Source organism: Crocuta crocuta, unplaced genomic scaffold (genome assembly GCF_008692635.1).
Source record: "Crocuta crocuta isolate KB4526 unplaced genomic scaffold, BGI_CrCroc_1.0 scaffold166, whole genome shotgun sequence".
NCBI classification, from domain to species: Eukaryota; Metazoa; Chordata; class Mammalia; order Carnivora; family Hyaenidae; genus Crocuta; species Crocuta crocuta.
Genome location: NW_027531018.1, coordinates 3,218,698 through 3,237,974, shown reverse-complemented (window position 1 = coordinate 3,237,974; position 19,277 = coordinate 3,218,698). Strand labels below are relative to the sequence as shown.

At 37.6% G+C, this 19,277-nt stretch overlaps 1 long non-coding RNA gene across 5 annotated transcripts in view; it reads right to left on the bottom strand.

Moving 5' to 3' along the window:
• LOC144237261 (uncharacterized) overlaps positions 1–19,277 on the bottom strand; it is a 110,701-nt gene that overhangs the window by 64,029 nt on the left and 27,395 nt on the right. For 4 of the 5 annotated variants that reach the window (XR_013336805.1, XR_013336806.1, XR_013336803.1 and 1 more), the window contains exons 5-6: positions 16,843–16,965; positions 8,803–8,949 (exon numbers count right to left, since the gene is read on the bottom strand). This is a non-coding gene — a long non-coding RNA (uncharacterized LOC144237261). The remainder of the gene's footprint in view (positions 1–8,802; positions 8,950–16,842; positions 16,966–19,277) is intronic. The other variant, XR_013336804.1, reaches the window with a different exon arrangement.

Below are 19,277 nucleotides of genomic sequence, written 5' to 3'. Positions count from 1 at the left end.
TATCTGTAATAACTGTAAGGAGATGAAAACATCTGTGATTTTTAATTAGAGACAAAGTTGCAGATATGGCTAATATTATTATCAGTTTGGTTGTTTACGTTCATAATTGCAGGAAATGAAAAGTTTCATTTAGAGGCTAGTGAAAATAAGAAATGTCTGCAAGGTCACAGACAGCAGGTCTGTGGACTTCAGGTTAAGCATCTCTGACATAGGGGTGAGTGAAGCTAGAGAAGACAGGCTAACTTGGGACTCTCCACCATGAAGGGGCCGGAAGAAAAGAAGGACTAGCAAAGAAAATGGGGAGAAAAGAAGACAAGGTGGACAAAGGACTGAGTGATCAACTATAAGAAGGGCTGAGGACGGGGGCACCTGGGTGGCTCAGTCGGTTAAGCATCTGACTCTTGATCTCGTCTCAGGGCATGGCCTCACAGCCCCACACACAGCTCTGCCCTGACAGTGCCAAGTTTGCTCGGGATTCTCTCTCTCCCTCTCTCTCTTCCCTCCCCTGCTTGCACTCACTCTCTCTCTCTCTCACAATAAATTAACTCACTGAAGAAAAAGAAGTGCTGCTGATGGGTGAATAAGATGAAAGATGAGTCTGCACGACCTTGAGAAGAGCGGTTTCTGTTTGGAGTGGGGACAAGAGCGGACAACGGTGAACTTGAGAGTGAATGAGACCAGGTGGAAGTTCAACACCTGCACTAAAGTTTTGCCATGACATGAAGTTTTAAAATATGAACTAGTAGGGGCGCCTGGGTGGCTTAGTCGGTTAAGCGTCCGACTTTCGCTTAGGTCATGATCTCGCGGTTCGTGGGTTCGAGCCCCGCGTCGGGCTCTGTGCTGACTGCCAGCTCAGAGCCTGGAGCCTGTTTCAGAGTCTGTCACTCCCTCTCTCTCTGACCCTCCCCTGCTCACGCTGTCTCTCTCTCTCCTAGAAATAAATAAAACATTAAAAAAAAATAAAAAAAAAAATAAAATAAAATGTGAACTAGTAAGTAAAGGAAGGGGTCGAGGAAGTACTCTTGTTGTTGCTGTGCTTATGATGGGACATATTAAACATACTAATAGGCTGTGAAAGAGATCTAGGAGACAGGGGGAATTGATAATGCAAGAGAAAAGGGGACAATTCCCAGCCTGATGTCCTTGAACAGGTGAGAGGGATGGAATCTAGTGTCCAGGGGAAAGGGCTGTCTTCGCACAGAGCCTGAATAGTTTATGCTTAACTTAAAAAAAAAAAAAAAAGTGGGAAAACAATTCACGATATGGGTTCCTGATCACGTTAAGTTTGAGGATATGATGGTGGGAGAACACGGACAGTTTTCTGTTGCTTCCATTTCCTCAGTGAAGTACCAAGCAGAGCCAGTAGCTGAGAGCGAGCGAAGAGGGGTACAGAGAGAAGGTAAGAAACAATGATGTAATCCTGCAGGCGAGTGAACAGATCAGAGAAACAGTCAGAACTGTTAGTCTCATGGGGTGGTGGTCATGAATGAAAAGGAAGCCTCTTGGGGCACCTGGGTGGCTCAGTGTGTTAGCATCAGACTTTGGCTCAGGTTATGATCTGACAGCTCATGAGTTCAAGCCCCATATGGGGCTCTCTGCTGTCAGCACAGTACCTGCTTCAGATCCTCTGTCTCCCTCTCTGCCCCTCCCCCACTCTCTCTTTCTGTCAAAAATAAACATTTAAAAAATAATAAAAGAAAAGAAAGCCTTTCAGGATGGCTATGTTTTCCTTCAGCCAGGTTTGGCTGCTCAGATGCAGGCATATTTGACAACTGAAGTTTCATCAGAGTTAATAACAGTACACTCATCACAAAAAGGCCCTGAGTCAAAGATGTGGAGACATATGTGCCAAACACTGAAAACTCACCGGTACACTCACCATACCATATACACTTGCGTGATGGTGAAAATGCCTGGAAAATTACTCAAGTTGCGATCACCCCATTTTTATTAACAGATTAAATCAGTATGAAAAAGGAGACATATAAGTCAAGGAACTGTTCCTGTTTAAATATCCTTAATCCTATTCCTGCATTTGGCAAACAGCTTCAATGTTCGTGCTCCCTTTCATTATCAATTCTTTATTTACATGTCTGTTTCCATGTTGTTTTAGAATTTCAGTTCCTTGATAAGGAAGAAATATGTTTGTATTATATTTAGGCACACCCCATGTTTCCTAGAGTGTTCTTCATCTCAGGGACATTAGTCACTAGTATTTCCAATTTTACAAAAGGTAAATTGGATTTCTGTATGAAACACCTTCCTCTCAGTCACTGAATTAGATTTTATTAATTAACATTCCTAATATACCCATAACATAGCTACTTCATCCATCTGGGCAAATATTAAGTCACATTTACCATTTGAACAATGAAAGTAACAGTTTACAATATATATTCAAATATAGGCTTTAATGGGTATGTTGAAAGTAACAGTTTACAATATATATTCAAATATAGGCTTTAATGGGTATGTTGAAGAAATAATGCAGATACTTTATCACACAATACCCATCTATAGTCAAAAAATAAAGGATGGAGAGGTTGGTCATTAACTGGGAAGTGGGAGGGTAGGGAGGGTACCGCTAAAGGAAATCAGAAAAACAAAAAGCCAATACAAATGTAAGTTTTACATATATACACATTTACAAGTATGTATAGTATACAAGACACTATACCTTGTTGTGTGCATCTTAAATGAAACTCTAGAAAGGTTGGAAAAGCCCTGACAAATAGCAACAAAATTTCAGCATTAAGCCTACTGCTAAAGGGCAATTCAAAATCTATTAAAGTAATTTAAAAATATAGTTTTCAAATATTCTCCTTCAGACTGGGTTGAAAGACATTTTTGGGGACAAGTGGGAAACGAAAACATACTGAATACTAGTTGATGATATTAACAATTCTCTAAGAGGCAAAAAATTATGCTGTTGTGGTTACGTAGGAGAATGTCCCAATTACCAGGAGATGCATGCTGAAGTATTTAGAGCTGAAGTGTCTTATTGTCTACAACTCAAAGTTTCAAAGGGGCTCAGGAAAAAAAAAAAGTGTGTGTGTTTGTGTAGAGAGAAAGAGACAGAGAGACAGAAAAAAAGAAAAAGACAGAAAATGTGGGAAAATGTTAATTAGTGAGTGTCCGTGAATGGCATAAGGATGTTCATTTTACTACTCTTTCAATTTTTCTATAGATCTGCAAAATTTCAAAATAAAAAGTTGTGGAAAAATATTCCACAGAAATATATGAGACATACCTAAAACATGTTAAATGATGGCTTTTACAGAATGAATAACAAATTTTTAAAAAGAAAACATTATGAATTTTATATAAACAACTCAGAGCACCTGGGTGGCTCAGTTGGTCAAGCATCTGACTTCAGCTCAGGTCATGAAGTCAGATGCTCATGTTTCATGAGTTTGAGCCCCACATCGGGCTCTGTGCTGACAGCTCAGTGCCTGCTTGGATTCTCTATCTCCCTCTCTCTTTGTCTCCCTGCCCCCCCAAATAAACATTTAAAAAACCCCTCAAAGTAAAAATGATTAAATGATACAATCACTTTCTATGCATCAAAAGTGTACTAAACCGTGACACATAACATTTCCATTGTCCTGTGGTCACACACTGAATAGTCCTTGAGCAGCCACACCTTCCTCTAGTCATATGTCCCATGAACCCACGGTCTCTAATCTGAATCAAACCTCAGTGTTGCTTGGAAAACCGTCACTGACTTTCATCAGTCCCCAGTTTCCCCAGTTCTCCAAAAGGGGCATTTCCGATTTTTACCACCTTCACCTGTTCTGTCACGCATAGCAGATGGGCTTATTTCCAACTTCAAAGGAAACAGAAATTCAGATGGAAGCCCTTTAGCTGCATGGTACCAAACTTAACAAACTCTGCACTTGCTCTGTGTTAGATGCTGCCATTTGGCTGATCTAACTGCCACTCCCAATTCCCCGTGTCCCTTAACTTCTTCAACCAGGAAGATAAGAAAGCTTTCTCAGCCTCCCCCACAATGCTGGCCAATGAGACATAAGCAGAAGTCTCCCAGAAACTTCTGGCAACACTTCCTGATTAAAGGACCAGGTACAGCCAATATCACCTCTGCCCCCTCTTGTCCTGCCTTGATCACAGCCTAAGAGGAAAAGGCCAAGACGAATAAGGTGACGTCAAGCCGTCAGTGCTGACACCATTGACACAGAAACCATGCCCATGTGCGCGTCTCAAATTGATTCTCACGTGAGAAAACATAAACCTCTGCTTCAATGAAGCACTACTAGCAGCTGGGGTTCTGTTACCTGAATGGAAAGCATTCCTAAGTGACAATGGACCCGTTCTGCCTCTTTTAAAGAGAGACCCCTTATTCAGTATTGTGCATCCCATCGTCTCTTCCACCTTCCCAGAGATCTCTGTCTATTGACTGCACCCCCACTGCAGTATCTTCAACCATTCTCTCTCCACTAATTGTTCCAAATCATCAGTGTTTAACACATTCAAGCCTCTCCATATTAGAGTGTCCCCCAGCCTCCCATCTTCATCTAGCAACTGCCTTATCTTTACCCTCCCTTTCACTAACATTCTTCTTTAAAAAGCTGTCTACACTCGCTATCTCCCACTTCCTTCTTTCCTACTCACCCCTCAACTCGGGACATCTGGATTCATCCCCAGCTGCTTGACTGTAAGTGTTTGTGCCAAGGTCACCAACAGCACCCTCAGTGCAAAATCCAATGGGAATTTTTCAGTTTTTATCTTATTTGACCTCCATGTAGCATTTGACACCATGACCATTCAAGCCTTTTGGAAATACTTTCTTTCCTTGAATTGTTAAAAGCATTCCGTCCTGGTTTTTATTGCCTCTTCTGGCAGATCCCTGTAAGCCTATTTTAAAAGATACTCATTTGNCACAGACCCCCCCCCCAAAACCTGCTTCTTGCCCCATGGTCCTCCTCTATGACTGGCACCACCATCTACCCAGGATCCAAGCCAGAATGATCCTTCACGTTCTTCTTTCCCTTGTTTCTCAAATCCAGTTAAACAGTAAGTCCTGGGAATTCAGCCCAACCAAAGTCCATGATCCACCCATTCTGTTTAGTCTTGCTAATCTTACCCCATGTTAGGCCTCTCCTGGCATCAGTTTCCTAACCCCTCTCCCTACGCTGACCCCATGTCTGTGCTGCAGCTGAATGGAACTTCTTTTAGTTTTTCCAGAACTCCCAACCTCTCTTTCACCTCAGGGCTTTCACACGTGCTATTTCCTCAGACTAGAATATTTTTCACAAGGCTAAGTATCATTCCTAGGAATCTTTTGATTCTCAGTTTAAGTTGCCACTGCTCTGATCTGCTTAGACTGGGGTGGGGGCTCCTGCTGTATGTTTCCACAACATCCTATACTCCTCACTATCATTGTTTTTGTGTTTTCTTTTTTTATAAATGTTTTATTTATTTTTGAGAGACAGAGAGAAACGGAGCGCAAGCAAGGGAAGGGGAGAGAGAGAGGGACACAGTATCCAAAGCAAGTTCCAGGCTCTGAGCTGTCAGCACAGAGCCCGATGCGGGGCTTGAACGCACAAACTGTTGAGATCATGTCCTGAGCTGAAGTCGGACACTTAACCGACTGAGCCACCCAGGTGCCTCTGTTTTTGTTTTTTTTAAGCTTATTTATTTATTTTGAGAGAGAGAGCTCACATGAGCCTGAGAAGAGCAGAGAGAGAGAGAGAGACAGCAACAGAGAGAGAGAGAGAGAGAGAGAATCCCAAGTAGGCTCTGCACTGTCAGCACCGAGTCCAATTCAGGCCTCGAACTCACAAACCCTGAGATTGAGACCTGAGCCAAAACCAAGAGTTGGATGCTTGACTGAATGAGCCACCCAGGTGCCTCAACCTCTCACTGTCATTGTTGTTTTTTTCTGCTCCATGAGGACACAAACTTCTCAATTAGATTGTAATGCCAAGATTTTGATTTTGATTTACACCAAGACAACATTTCTTTTATAGCATTGGTATTCATCAAAAATTGTGGGTTAAATCCCTGGAATGTTAAAGATTGCCATTTAGTTTTAAGGGTCATCTACCTTATAATGCAAGGAGTGATCCTATGTCATCATGAAGTATACACATTGGTTACTGCCTATTACAATAAAAATTTCAAGAAAGAAATAAACAGCATATATAAACCACTGCCTAAATCTATACAAATTGCCCATAATGAAAAGGGTACAAAATGCATTCAAAAATGCTTTCATATGACATTAAAGTATACAATCTAATTAAATGAAATCTAATCAATTCAATTAATCATCAGAGAAGCAGAGGCCAACCAGACTAAAAATTTTAAAGTAAGACCCTTATGCAACAGTGTTACAAGTAAACTCAGAATTAACAATGTGACATTATTGAAACATCCGGATTATTGCCAGGATTTACTGCAATTACTTTTATCTACTTAATATGCATGTGCTTCAGATTATAAAACCAAGTTCATTTGTTTGATGAACCAAAACACAGACTGACTGCAACTTTTCACACTTTTTCAACAATCTAATTGTCAACATTCTATAATTTAATATGCAAAATACAGTACAGATAAATTTTAGAGAGAGCTAACTATTCCTTGAATCTAAGAAGAAAATAGACTTTTTTTTCTTTTCTACAAGCAAGCTATGTTCAGAAAATACAAGACCAAAGAACCATACTATCACCTTTATTGCTAAAGGCAAAATACATTTCGGTACAATAATGTGACTTTTCAAAAGAAAAGGCTGTCTATGTACCAACATAGGCAACATCCAAGAAAAAAAGATAAAGGCCAAAAGTTGAAGAAAAAAACATCCATTTTCTCTTTTACCTATGATGTTTTGATCATTAGGATCATTTGATCTTAAAATACAAATATCAGTTGTATTCGGCTTGGGAATATGATTTGGGTCAAATGGCTGGCAAAACTGTTCTCCATGTGAACTTCAACTTCTATATTCATCTGTTTGAGGATTCAGATCTTTCCCTAAAACCATGATCTTGTTTGTTTACAGTTAGGACTCCATGTGCCTGTATTGCTGTTATCCCTACCATTAAATTTTAAGCTCCTTGAACACAGGAGCTGAGTCATATGTGGTATTAGTATGGGGCTTAACAGCCCCATACAACATGCAGATTCACAAAATAACTGAAGTTTATTTCACTTGAAGTATCTGAAATGAAAACAAATGAAGAAATCCCATGTCACATATTGTGGCACACTAGCTCTTAGAATCTGTCCTGGTCACATTGGGTGCCAGACTGCCTCAGGTCAAATTCTCTGGTGGCCATACCTGTGTGACATGTCTTCTCTGGTTAAAGACTCCACTCCTCTGGCCACAGGAGTCGGCACAAAAACTAAGCCTGGCTAATTAAAAAGGCCTTCTGGACCTAAAATCTGATTCTGGGAGAAGAGTTCTTTTCCTTTATGACTTCAGAATAGTTTGGATACAAGCCTTAGCCACTTCTCCAGCTTCCCAAAGAAACTGGTCTTCAGAAAACAACACACAGACACAGAGAGGGGGGCAAGCAAGAGGTCCAATGAGACAGACAGCCCTAAAGCTAACTACACCCTTACCCTTCCCACAATTAGGTTACAAGAGCCAATACCATGGACTCACCTTCACTAGTGCATGTCAGAGTTCAGTCACTAGAAGCCAGAGTCCTAACTAGTGCAGGGACAGATTTGTATTACCGTAAGGATTCTTGGATTTCATGGCGTCCAAAATCCCCACATTAAGTATTAGGAAGATGGATTAGTAGAGAGGTTAAATACCTTGCCTGAATTCTCACAATGAATTTGTAAAGAAGCAGGAAACTGGCAGCCTGCAGGTTGGCTCCCTCTCCCTCATTCCGACACCAACATTCCCTAGTCTCTTTGCACTTGAGTGCAGGCAGGTGGCCTAAGTTCCTGGCAAGCTGAGGCATCTAGCCAGGACTTGGATGAGAAATGAGCAACGAGAGGCGGCCACTGCATGCCAGGAGCATGTCTCTTATGGAGAGCACAGTGGTGTGGCCAAGCGGTTCCTCTGACACAATTAAGTAGACTCTGCCACATAGTACTCTACCTGCCTGGCGCACTACAGGCTCCTAGTACCACTGTTTTTCTTCTTTCTTTTTAACTTAAGTATTGCTCATATAACATATTAAATTAGTTTCAAGTGTCCAGCATAGTGATTCAACAATCATATACATTATGAAATGCTCACCATGATAAGTATATTACAATGTTATTGACTATATTCCTTTCCTATGCTGTAGTTTTCATTCATGTAACTTACTTGTTTTATAACTGTAAATGTGTATCTCTTCATCCCCTCACCCATTATCATCCCTCACCCCTTCCCCTTTGGCAACAACCACCAGTTTGTTCTCTATATTTATAAGTCTGTTTCTCTCTTTTGTTGTTTCTTCATTTGTTTGTTTGTTTTGCTCCCAGATATAAGTGAAATCATATGGTATTAGTTTCTGTCTGGCTTATTTCACTTAGCATTATACCCTCTAGGCCCACCCATGTGTCATGAATGGCAAGATTTCATTCTTTTTTATGGCTGAGTATTATTCCATTGTGGGTATACCACATCTTTTCTATCCATTCATGAATCATTTGAAACGACTGCTTTTTTGCTTGATTATTTTATTTTGTTTGTTAGTTTTTGACTGAAAACCAAAACTGGTTCTATGGCTCTCCCAAGATTCTGAGAGCTACTAGTATCCTTCAATAAATCTCTTTCTGCTTAAACTAGCTAGAATTCTGTTTGAGACCAAGAACCTTGACCTAAGTAGAATTTGGTACCTTGAAATGGGGTGCTGCAGTCTCAAATGTGGCACTGGGGTGCTGAAGGTAGGCTTTGAGCAGTGAAGGCACAGATACTGAAAACAGAAAACTGGAAACTCTTAATCAGCATGACATAAAATTTCGTTGACCTGTCCCATGTTGTACCTTGGAAAAATAGATGATAGCGTGCATTACTTTCCATTAAAAGAGGAAAACAAATGGATGTAGAATGAGGACATTTAAAAGGGGTCACCAAAATTCTTAAACTCCTTCCCAAAGTTCATACCACTTTGAAATGGTTTTCAGCTGCCTCCAAAACTATAAGGACAGTGACTTAAACATGGTGGTGGTGGTGGTGGGGGGGGTATTTTCCTAACACTTGAAGATTAATGGATGCTGAAGGGAGAGTCAGTCTATGTAGTTTACACATTCAAAATCGCAATGCCAAATGATCAACAAAAAAGTAAAATGATGAGCTATATGCTAAGAAGAGACAGGAGTAGGTCACATACTATAGAAATAGGTCATAGAGATCACTTTGCATTTTGCTCATGTACATTGCTTTGCAGTTTAAAATTTCTCTCTCATGTATTTTCTCTTTCTCTCGATCCCCTTTCCTTCCCCTCCCTTTCCCCCCCGTCTGTCTTTTATAACCCAAAGCCCTATGGGTTATCTGGGCAGGCAGTATTCATTATTCTCAGAGAAGATGAGAGCCTGGCTTTGAAAAGTTTTGTAATTTCTTCAACATTAAAAATCAAGCAGCAGACTCTGTATTAGTTGGAAGTGAGGCAGATCCAGGTTTCATGAAGCCTGAAACTATTACAATTTGCAGAAACTTTAAGAAAAATAATTAAAATACAAAATCAGATAGGAAATGAGAAAAAAGATCACAACCAATTATAATTTTTTTATAAGTTGACAAATACCATTATCACAGAATCTAGCAAAGCAGTATTAACATTTTAATGAATTAACTGCCTGACATCTTCTTCCATATCTTTCCCTACAACTCTAGGCTGCATAGTCTGATAGTGTCTTCAAATGCAAATACTTTTTTTAAATACACTTTTTTATAAAAACAGTAAGAGGATTTACAGTCATTTCTTTGGCATAACAGGTTGAAATGTATTTTTTATCATGGGTAGTTTTGAAAAAGTATTTAGCTCCACTGCTAATTTATCATGTGTAAGTTTAGGTTTGAGACGAAGTTTCTTTCATACGTGAACTATAAGATTTCAGGACATTTCAAATTTCTTGTGCAAGTTGATCTTAAATACTTTATGACAACCTTCAATAAGCTTATTACTGATGATTCATTGTAGTGAGCTGAGTTTCATGCTGTTTTGTGGATGTCAATATCTGGTCAAATCACTAAGTCTTTGTCTAAGGTGTTCATATAAGTTATTACTCTTAATTAGGTTCAATTTATCCTTTTCTATTTGAAATATATCTCAGTGAATGACTTTGTGATGAGGTCTGAAAATGTGTTACAATATACTTCTCGATAGAGAAATATCTATTGATATTTTCATATACAAATATATGAAAAATAATTTTATTTTGGAGTGTTATTATAACTAAATATGCTTCCTTGTTGATTATATTCCTGACAGGAGAGAACTTCTAGTTTTGATTCGGTGACAAGGAGAACCAGAACACTTGCTTACATGGCTAAATGGATGTTATGTTTAATAAGCTTTTACATGCCTAATGATTGGAAGAATTTTCCACATATGGATTGGTTCTGACTGCACATCTTTCAAACTGTTTCTCCAGCACTACCCACATATTTCTTGTGCTAGGGACTAAAGATCATTCACACAGCAGCCAAACATCTAGCCCTACTTTCAATATCCTTAAATTATCTGAGGTAGAGATATTCCTCCACCAAACCACCAAGAAGGCTAACAATACCACACACAGAACAGCCTGGGAGGCACATAAGTATACCTGGAAAAGTCTAGCAAAAGGGCAGTTAAGGTGGAAAGAGTAAAAGTCTTGCAGATAAAATATCTTATTATCAAATTTACAAACACATCTCACTATGTGAGCACAATAGTAGTCCTTTGGAAGGGGCCCAGATAAGTAAAGGGCCTTGAAGGTTAAGCTTTAATTAGCCTTATGGTGAATATGCCGTTTTATATTTCATAACCATTTATGGAATGCCATTTCCATGACAGGTTTCTTGTTTTAATTTTTTCCAGCTTTATTGAAATAGAACTGACGTATAACATTGTATAAATTTAAGGTGGATAATATGATGATTGGATATATGTATATATTGTGAAGTGTTTACCACAATAACGTTAGTTAGCACATCTTTCATTTCACATAATTACCATTTCGTTGTGGTGGTGGTGGTGAAAATATTAAGCCTCTCTCCTCATAGCCACTTTGGAGTCTACAATACAGGATTGTTAACTATAGTCACCATGTTGTACATTAGCTCCTGGAACTTATTCATACCATAACTGAAAGTTTGAGCCCTTTGACCAACATCGCCCCACTTCCCCCACACCTCAGCCCCTGAAAATTATCATTTCAATCTGTTTCTAAAGCGTTTTTAGATTTCATATATAAGTAAAATCATTTAGTATTTGTCATTCTCAATCTGAATTACTTCACTAATAATGCCCTCAAGGTCCATTCATGATGTCGTAAAGGACAGGATTTGTTTCTTTTTTTTTGGCTGAATAATACGCCTTTGTGTACATATATCACTTTTTCTTTATTCATCTATTGATGGACACTTAGATGGTTCCCATGTTATGGCTATTGTAAATAATGCTGCAATGAACACGGGGGTGCATATATCTCTTTGAGATAGGGATTTCATTTTAGAATATATACCTAGAAGTGGGATTGCTGGATCATATGGTAGTTCTAGTTTTAATTTGTTGAAGAACCTCCATACTGTTTTCTAGAGTGGATGCAACAATATACATTCCCACCAAGAGTGCGCAAGGATTTCTTTTTCTCTGTATCATTTGTTATCTTTTTGTATCATTGGGTATCTTTTTGATAATAATACCCATTCTAACAGGTGTGGGATAATACCTCATTGTGTTTTTAATTTGTATTTTTCTGATGTTAGTGATATTAAGCCCCTTTTCCTATATTTATTGGCCATTTATATGTCATCTTTGGAAAAATGTCTGTTCAAGTCATCTGCCCATTTTTTAATTGAACTGTTTTTTTTATTGAGTTGTACAAGTTCCTTATATATTTTGAATATTATCCTCTTATCAGATATATGGCTCGCAAATACCTTCCCCCATTCCATAGATTGACTTCCCATGTTGTTGATCATTTCTTTTCCTGGGCAGAAGCATTTAATCTTAATGAAGTCCCACTTACTGATTTTTGCTTTTTAATTTTAAAATGTAAGTCTTGCATAGTCAAAATTCATTCCCCCCTCCGTATTTTTAAACATTGGTAGAGAAAAAGAAGTGGAAATAGAACCGAACTTTTCCCCATGACACTAACATTTCTAGAAAATTTTACTTCTCTTCTTGAGAGCCAAAGGGGGTCCTTATTTTCTCTCATTTTACCCACTTCGCCTCTCCAAACCCCAATTTCTTCATATGTGAAATGCAGGAATTCAAAGCCTTTCAAATGTAATGTTCCAATGAATGAATGAGCTCATTGGATTAGCAAAACTGAAGCCTTGAGAGTGGTTCTGTGGTCACAGCAGGTCTATTTCGTTTGTGAGTAGAGAGCAAAAGGGAGGGAGGAAAGAAATCCTGTGTGCCTGGAGGAGACACGGCACAGGACACCCTGAGACCTGTTCAGAAGGTACTAAGATAAAAGAGACCGTTCTGGGGAAATGAGATCCTGATGTGGGGGAAATGCAACACAGACTGCTTTGTTTGGGACTATAACCTAAATCCATCATTTGCATATACATAATGGACAGACATGTATGGCTACACTTAATGTCAAGATGTTTTAAAGATTTTGATAACCTTGAAATGAGTATTATGAGAAAGGGTATATATACAACAAATGTTTAAAGGTATTCAAATGCTCAAAGGCAAAAGGGCTATGAATATGCTTGACCCTCGGCATACACTGCCGAATCCAGAAGGGTCAACTAATGATTACAATTGATGCGTGATAAGAAAGTAAAGGGTTCTTATAGCTATAACTGTAAAAATATGCATATTCACCCATTCCAGACCCTGTTTGTGCAATTTCTCTTGAAACAATGTCTAATGCCTTCCTCTGTTTTTGATGTCCTGAAAGTCAGAGGACTACTCCTTGGGGACCCTATTAACAAAGAGTAGAAATTACCAGATGCCCTACCGCAAAATATGACACAAGCCTATATTTGCATACCATGAAAGAAGATCTATTTCTGGGCCATGTAATTATCTCTGATTTGCCTGATCACTATAAAGAGTTTATTATTATAGGTTTTCCCAATTAAGCCATGCTCGTCCACAAAAATAAACACTTTATTAAATGATAACACTCTTAGTCCTCTATAAATTATTAATAATTAATTTTATCTTAGGAATATAACTTAACACATGGTAATGATAGCTTGAAAAATTGCTAAAATTGTATTTGTAAAATGCCTTTGCTTTTTTTTCCATTTTCCCTGTCTTTTATTTAATTGATGCCTATTACTTTCTTCATAGGACAGATGATTTTAAATGATATGTGTATCATTGCGACAGCTCAATTTCTCTTCAAGAATTTCTACATCATACATGATCTATAGCCATTGGACAGTTTATTATAGAATGAGTCAGTTATCCTAGTTTGAAACAGAGTTATAATACATAATTACATAAATAAACAATGTCTTACTTGAGACTTTTAAGGATTTAGCAATCACCTTCTCTGAAAGGTGTGGTCGTTTGGAAGGTCACTAGAAAGGAGTAGAAGTCTGAGGTCTAGTTCTGCATGTTATTCTAAAGACCTGCTCATCCTTCATTAAGTCCGTTCATTTCCCCATAACTTAATTTGCCTTTTTAGTCAAATGAAGATCATATCAGCTTCCTAACTACTTCACTGAGCTACTATGATGAAACAAGATGGCATCAGATGTGAAACATTTCTTCAAGGACAAATATGAGACATAATTATTTTAATGACCAATAATTAAAGTAAAATTCTACTTTTCCCATTATGTTCACTATCAATTTCTCAGTCTAAAACCAACTTAATGAATCTGTTTGACAATTTAATTATGTGACTAAATTGAGCTTCATGGATACATCCTGAAAAATACACACATGTGCTTTTTTCAAGCAACCTTTAATACAAAGCACCTTCCCAACAAAAGATTAAAAGTTGGCTTTCATATGGTAGCTACGCTTGTGGTGAGCATAGCATCGTGTATAGAGAAGCTGAATCACTATGTTGCACACTGGAAACTAATATAACATTGTGTGTCTCCATACTCAAAAAAAGAGTAATAAAAACCAATAAATTAATTTAAAAAAATTTTAAGTTGGCTTTCGCAATAACCTTTCATTTTAAGTTCTACATTCATGAATTCTAATCAGTGAATTAAATATGGCAGTTAAACCACCTAGCCAGTCACAGAGCACATATTTCTAGATAGAGTGAAATGACTACACTCTGACACCTGCTTCCTGTTTCTGGGCTTTATCAAGAATCTGCAGTTTCTCATATAATTCTAAATAGTCCCTAAGTTTAAATCCTGACCTTACCACATGCTAGTCTACAAAATAAGACACAGCAGTTCCTGGCATTTGGGGGGTGGAGGTGGAGGGCTTTATAAAATGAAATGAATAACAGACTGCAAAAATTATGAAACCAAGAATTCTCCAAAACTTTTGTCAAAATAAAATATTTGGCCAATATCTTCTTGAGCTTTCTATTTTGTATAAAAGAGAAAATTCCTAAACAGAAAAGAGGGTCAATAAAGATTGTAACACAGACAACTGAGCCATCCTATTTTAACATATCTGGGATTATAAGGAACAATATTATTTTTCTTTTTAAAAATTTAATAAATTATCTTTTTATGTTATCCAAGCCTTAATAATTCAGTTACAGAGGTTTTAGATCTTTTTCATTGATTCTACACGAAAATGAAACTCTTGAGGGTTAAAAGTGCAGAAGCTAGAACTGGACGGCAATGAGTTCAAAATCTGGCCTTGCCCCTCATTGGCTGTTTGACCTCAGACAAATTATTCAACCTCTCTGAGTCTCAGTTTCCTCATTTATAAAATAGAAATACCAACAGATCTACCTAAAATGTTATTGTGAGGGCTAAATGAAAATACAAGTAGGGGCACCTGGGTGGCTCAGTGGGTTAAGCATCAGACTCTTGATTTCGGGGCAGGTCATGACTTCATGGTCATGAGATCGAGCCCCGTGCTCAGTGTGGAGCCTGCTTGAGATGCTCTTTCCCTCTCTCTCTGCTCCTCCCTCGCTCATGCTCACTCGATCTCTCTCTCTCAAAATAAATAAATACACTTAGAAAAGAATAAAAAAATACAAGTAGAGCACTTGGAATAGTGTCTGGCACACACTACCCTCTCAATTAGTGTTATTACAACACCGTAATTGTTGTTTCTTATATACTTTCCCGTGTTTTATTAACACTTACTAAGTGACAGTAGTCACTACACACCAAAATATCTACAAATAATCCAAAATAATAATATGGTCAAACCTTTGTGAATAAGACTGTCAGAGTTAAAAAGACCTAAAAAATCATTCAAAAGGGTTAAACTTCTAAATAGAAAGTTTATATAAGACATACCTATAATAATGTTGCTTGGAATAAATATATGGATAGGGAAAGAAAGTTCCTAGGCAAGGTCAAGCTAATTATCCATAATTCAATGAGACATTGATTATACTTCATTTTGTTTAATTTGGCCATTTACATTTAAAAAAATAATCTTGGTGCCTGGGTGGCTCAGTAGGTTAAGCATCTAACTTTGGCTCAGGTCATGATCTCATGGTTTGTAGGTTCGAGCCCTGCATCTGGTGAGCTTGAACCCTGCCTCTCTCTTTGTCTCTCTGTCTCTCTCTCTTTCCCTTCCTCTTTCTCTCTGCCTCTCCCTCACTTATACTCCCCCCCTCAAAAAAAAAATCTCAAAGTGCCTTGAATTAGATTAATGAAACTGATTTTTAATGGGTGGTCACAAAAGATTTTGACATACTTTATATGCTGAATTTTTTCAGTGTAAGCAAAAAACAATTCTGAATCTTTGATTCCTTTTCTAGGGAATAGCTAGAATTTTTCCAGCAAGAATGGAAGAAATATTATTTGTTTTTACTGAACAAAGAACAGAAATATACTAAAGAACAGAATATACTAACTAGCTAGACGTTAAAAATTTAAATATTCATAGCTACCTAAAAAACTTTTTAAGAAAACCATGTATGTGGTACCCAAGAGCCTAACCATGACCATTAGTGGTGGGTATAACGAGAAAGGAAAGGAATAAAGTTTTGCCATAGGCACATAGAAAATTCAAATTGAATTAACAAGCTTGTTATAGAATGATCAATTAAAAAATATACACTATAAAACAGAAGTAACCCAAAACTCACAGCCCATTAAAAGTTAGCTAGGTTGGTCTTTATAATAAATGCTTTCATACGTAAGTGATTAAGAATATTCCAAACCAATTCTTTTATACTGGAAAAAGGAATCTTGCATTTTACTTTACTCCATTTAAATTTGTTTTAGCTTATGTTCCATATGTTCCTTCAGAACCTAAAATTTGAAGATGAACCTCACTATAATTTTCCACACTGGTGTCTTCAAACATGAGTTCTGCAGCAAAGGATATGATAAAAATAAGTGAGCGAGATTAAGAGGTTCAAACTTCCAGCTGTAAATAAATAAGTCATGGAGATGAAAAGTACATCATAAGGAACAGAAGCAATGATATTGTAATAATGCTGTGCTATGACTACACTTACGGTGGTGAACACTGAGTAACGTATAGAATTGTTGGATCACTGTGATATACACCTAAAACTAATATAATATTGTCAACTATACTTCAGTCATTATAAATAAATAAATATATAAATAAATAAAGTGAAAACAAATATTACCTGATTCCAGCCAAATACTGTTTCCTGTGGAACGGTCTGGGCCTGCTGCTAGCTCACTGGCTCCACAATTAAAAATAGAGAGGTTGGCAAGTGCTCAAGGATCAAATGAGACTTTTTTTCTCTCTTAAAATCAGAATCATTAAAAGATAAGGAAAAAAAAAAAGGAAAAGAAAAAATATTCATGAATTTACAGTGGATCAATTCCAACATTTGCCTAGCTTTCATTCTTGATCAAGGTTGGATGTCAGCAATCACAGGTAAATGACTAGGGCAATCTCTCGGGCATTTAAGGCTATCAAATCACTCCTGAATAAAGCTTTTAGCTTCAAACCACAACATTTGATATGTTAATAGCCTCAGTGTCTTTATTTTCTAATGTGTGCAAGTACATTTTTTAAAAGTTTATTTATTTACTTTGAGAGAAAGAGAGAGCACACACATGAGCTCAAGCAGGGGAGGGACAGAGAAGGAGAGACAGAATCCCAAGTGCAGAGCCTGATGCTGGGCAAAAACGCATGAACCCATGAGATTATGACGTAAGCTGAGATCAAGAGTCAGACACTTAACCGACTGTGCCACTCAGGCACCCCGTGTGTACAAGTACTTTTGACATTTCTTAGAGATTAGAGTTTTAGGGCTTGGTTGTTTCTGAAAGTTTTGTTATTAATTTGGTGTACTGAACATATGATCAAAGAATGTGGTCTAAAAAATTTCTACTTTCTGAAAGAGATTAAGGTAGCTTTAAGGATGCTTGAAAACATGCTACATACTTGTCTTGTGTGGGGGAGAATGTTCTATCTGTAGCTATTCAACTTTTGTATTATCCTAATATTCTGTGTTCTTTTTAATCATTTATTTAATAATAAATAATAAATAGAAATAAATAATCATTATTGTTTAACTCAATGAATATGAAGATCTGTTAAAATCTTCCACAGCAATTATATTTCTCTTTCTTTCTCTTTAAGTGTCTAATAGGTCTCACTTAAATGTCTTAATGCTATGTTATTTAGCACATGAAAGTGCATGACCACATCATGTTTATTATGAATGATACATTTTATGCCATTTGAATCCTACCTTATGGAAATGTCAATATCATTTCCCTCTATTTTTTCCCTTCTCATTGTCTCCTACTTTCTCCTGTCCTTCTTTTTCTTATTCCTTTTTACTCTGATTCTTCCAACTTTCTTGCATTGTTTGGTTTCAATGTGCATCACAGCACTTAGTTGAAATTTGATTTTAATCTATTCTAAGAGACTTTATCTCTTAATTGAGCAGTTTACAGCATTTACATTTATTTGCCCAACTATGATTTTGACTTAACTTTTAAAATCGTGTTTTACACTTCGTGTTTTAATGTTTGCTTCATTTTCTGATTTTTCAAAGAGTCATTTATTCATTCAACAATATTTACTGAATAATATGTGCCAGATACTGTGACATATAACTGTGTTTTCATGCCTTTTATCTTACTTAGGTGCCTAAGAAGGCACTCATCATTCAGGTTGCCTTGTTCAAATATCACTTAATAAAACCTTTCTTGGGGCACCTGAGTGGCTCAGTCAGTTAAGCGTCCAGCTCTTGGCTCTTGACTTCAGTCAGGTCAAAATCTCACAGTTCCTGAGGTCAAGGCCTGTGTTGTGCTCTGCGCGTGCAGTGAGGAGCCTGCCTGGGATTCTCTCTCTCTCTGCCTCTCCTCGACTCGTGTGCTGTGTCTCTCTCTCAAAATAAATAAATAAACTTAAATAAAATAATTTTTTTATGTTTTATTTATTTTTGAGAGAGAGGGAGACAGCATGGGCAGGAGAGGGTCAGAAGAGAGGGAGACACAGAATACAAAGACAGGCGCCAGGCCCTGAGCTAGCTATCAGCACAGAGCCTGACGCGGGGCTCGAACCCCCAAACTGTGAGATCATGACCTAAGCCACCCAGGTGCCCCAAGAAAGCAGTATTTAAGTACACTATGATGGGGTGCCTGAGTGGCTCAGTCAGTTAAGTGTCAGACTTCAGATCAGGTCATGATCTCATGGTTCGTGGGTTCCAGCCCTCCATGGGGCTCTGTGCTGTCAGCTCAGAGCCTGGAACCTGCTTCAGATTCTTTGTCTCTCTGTCTTCCTCTGCCGCTCCTCTGCTCTCACTCTGTCTCTCAAAAATAAATAAAAACATTTAAAAAGTTAAAAATAAATAAATAAATACACTATGATACATGCACATAATGGAATGCTATGGAGCACTTTTGAAATAATGTAAGAAAGTAAATAATAAGAAAAAGGTGAAAAGTAAAATTATTTAATCATGATGAAATGCTCCTAATGTTATATTTAAAAAAGAGGCAAAAATGGTATACAATATAATCTAAATATATATTTAAATTTGCATGTGACTGCCATCTTTCTTTTTGTTACTTTGAATTACATTTCTGTCACTTGCAA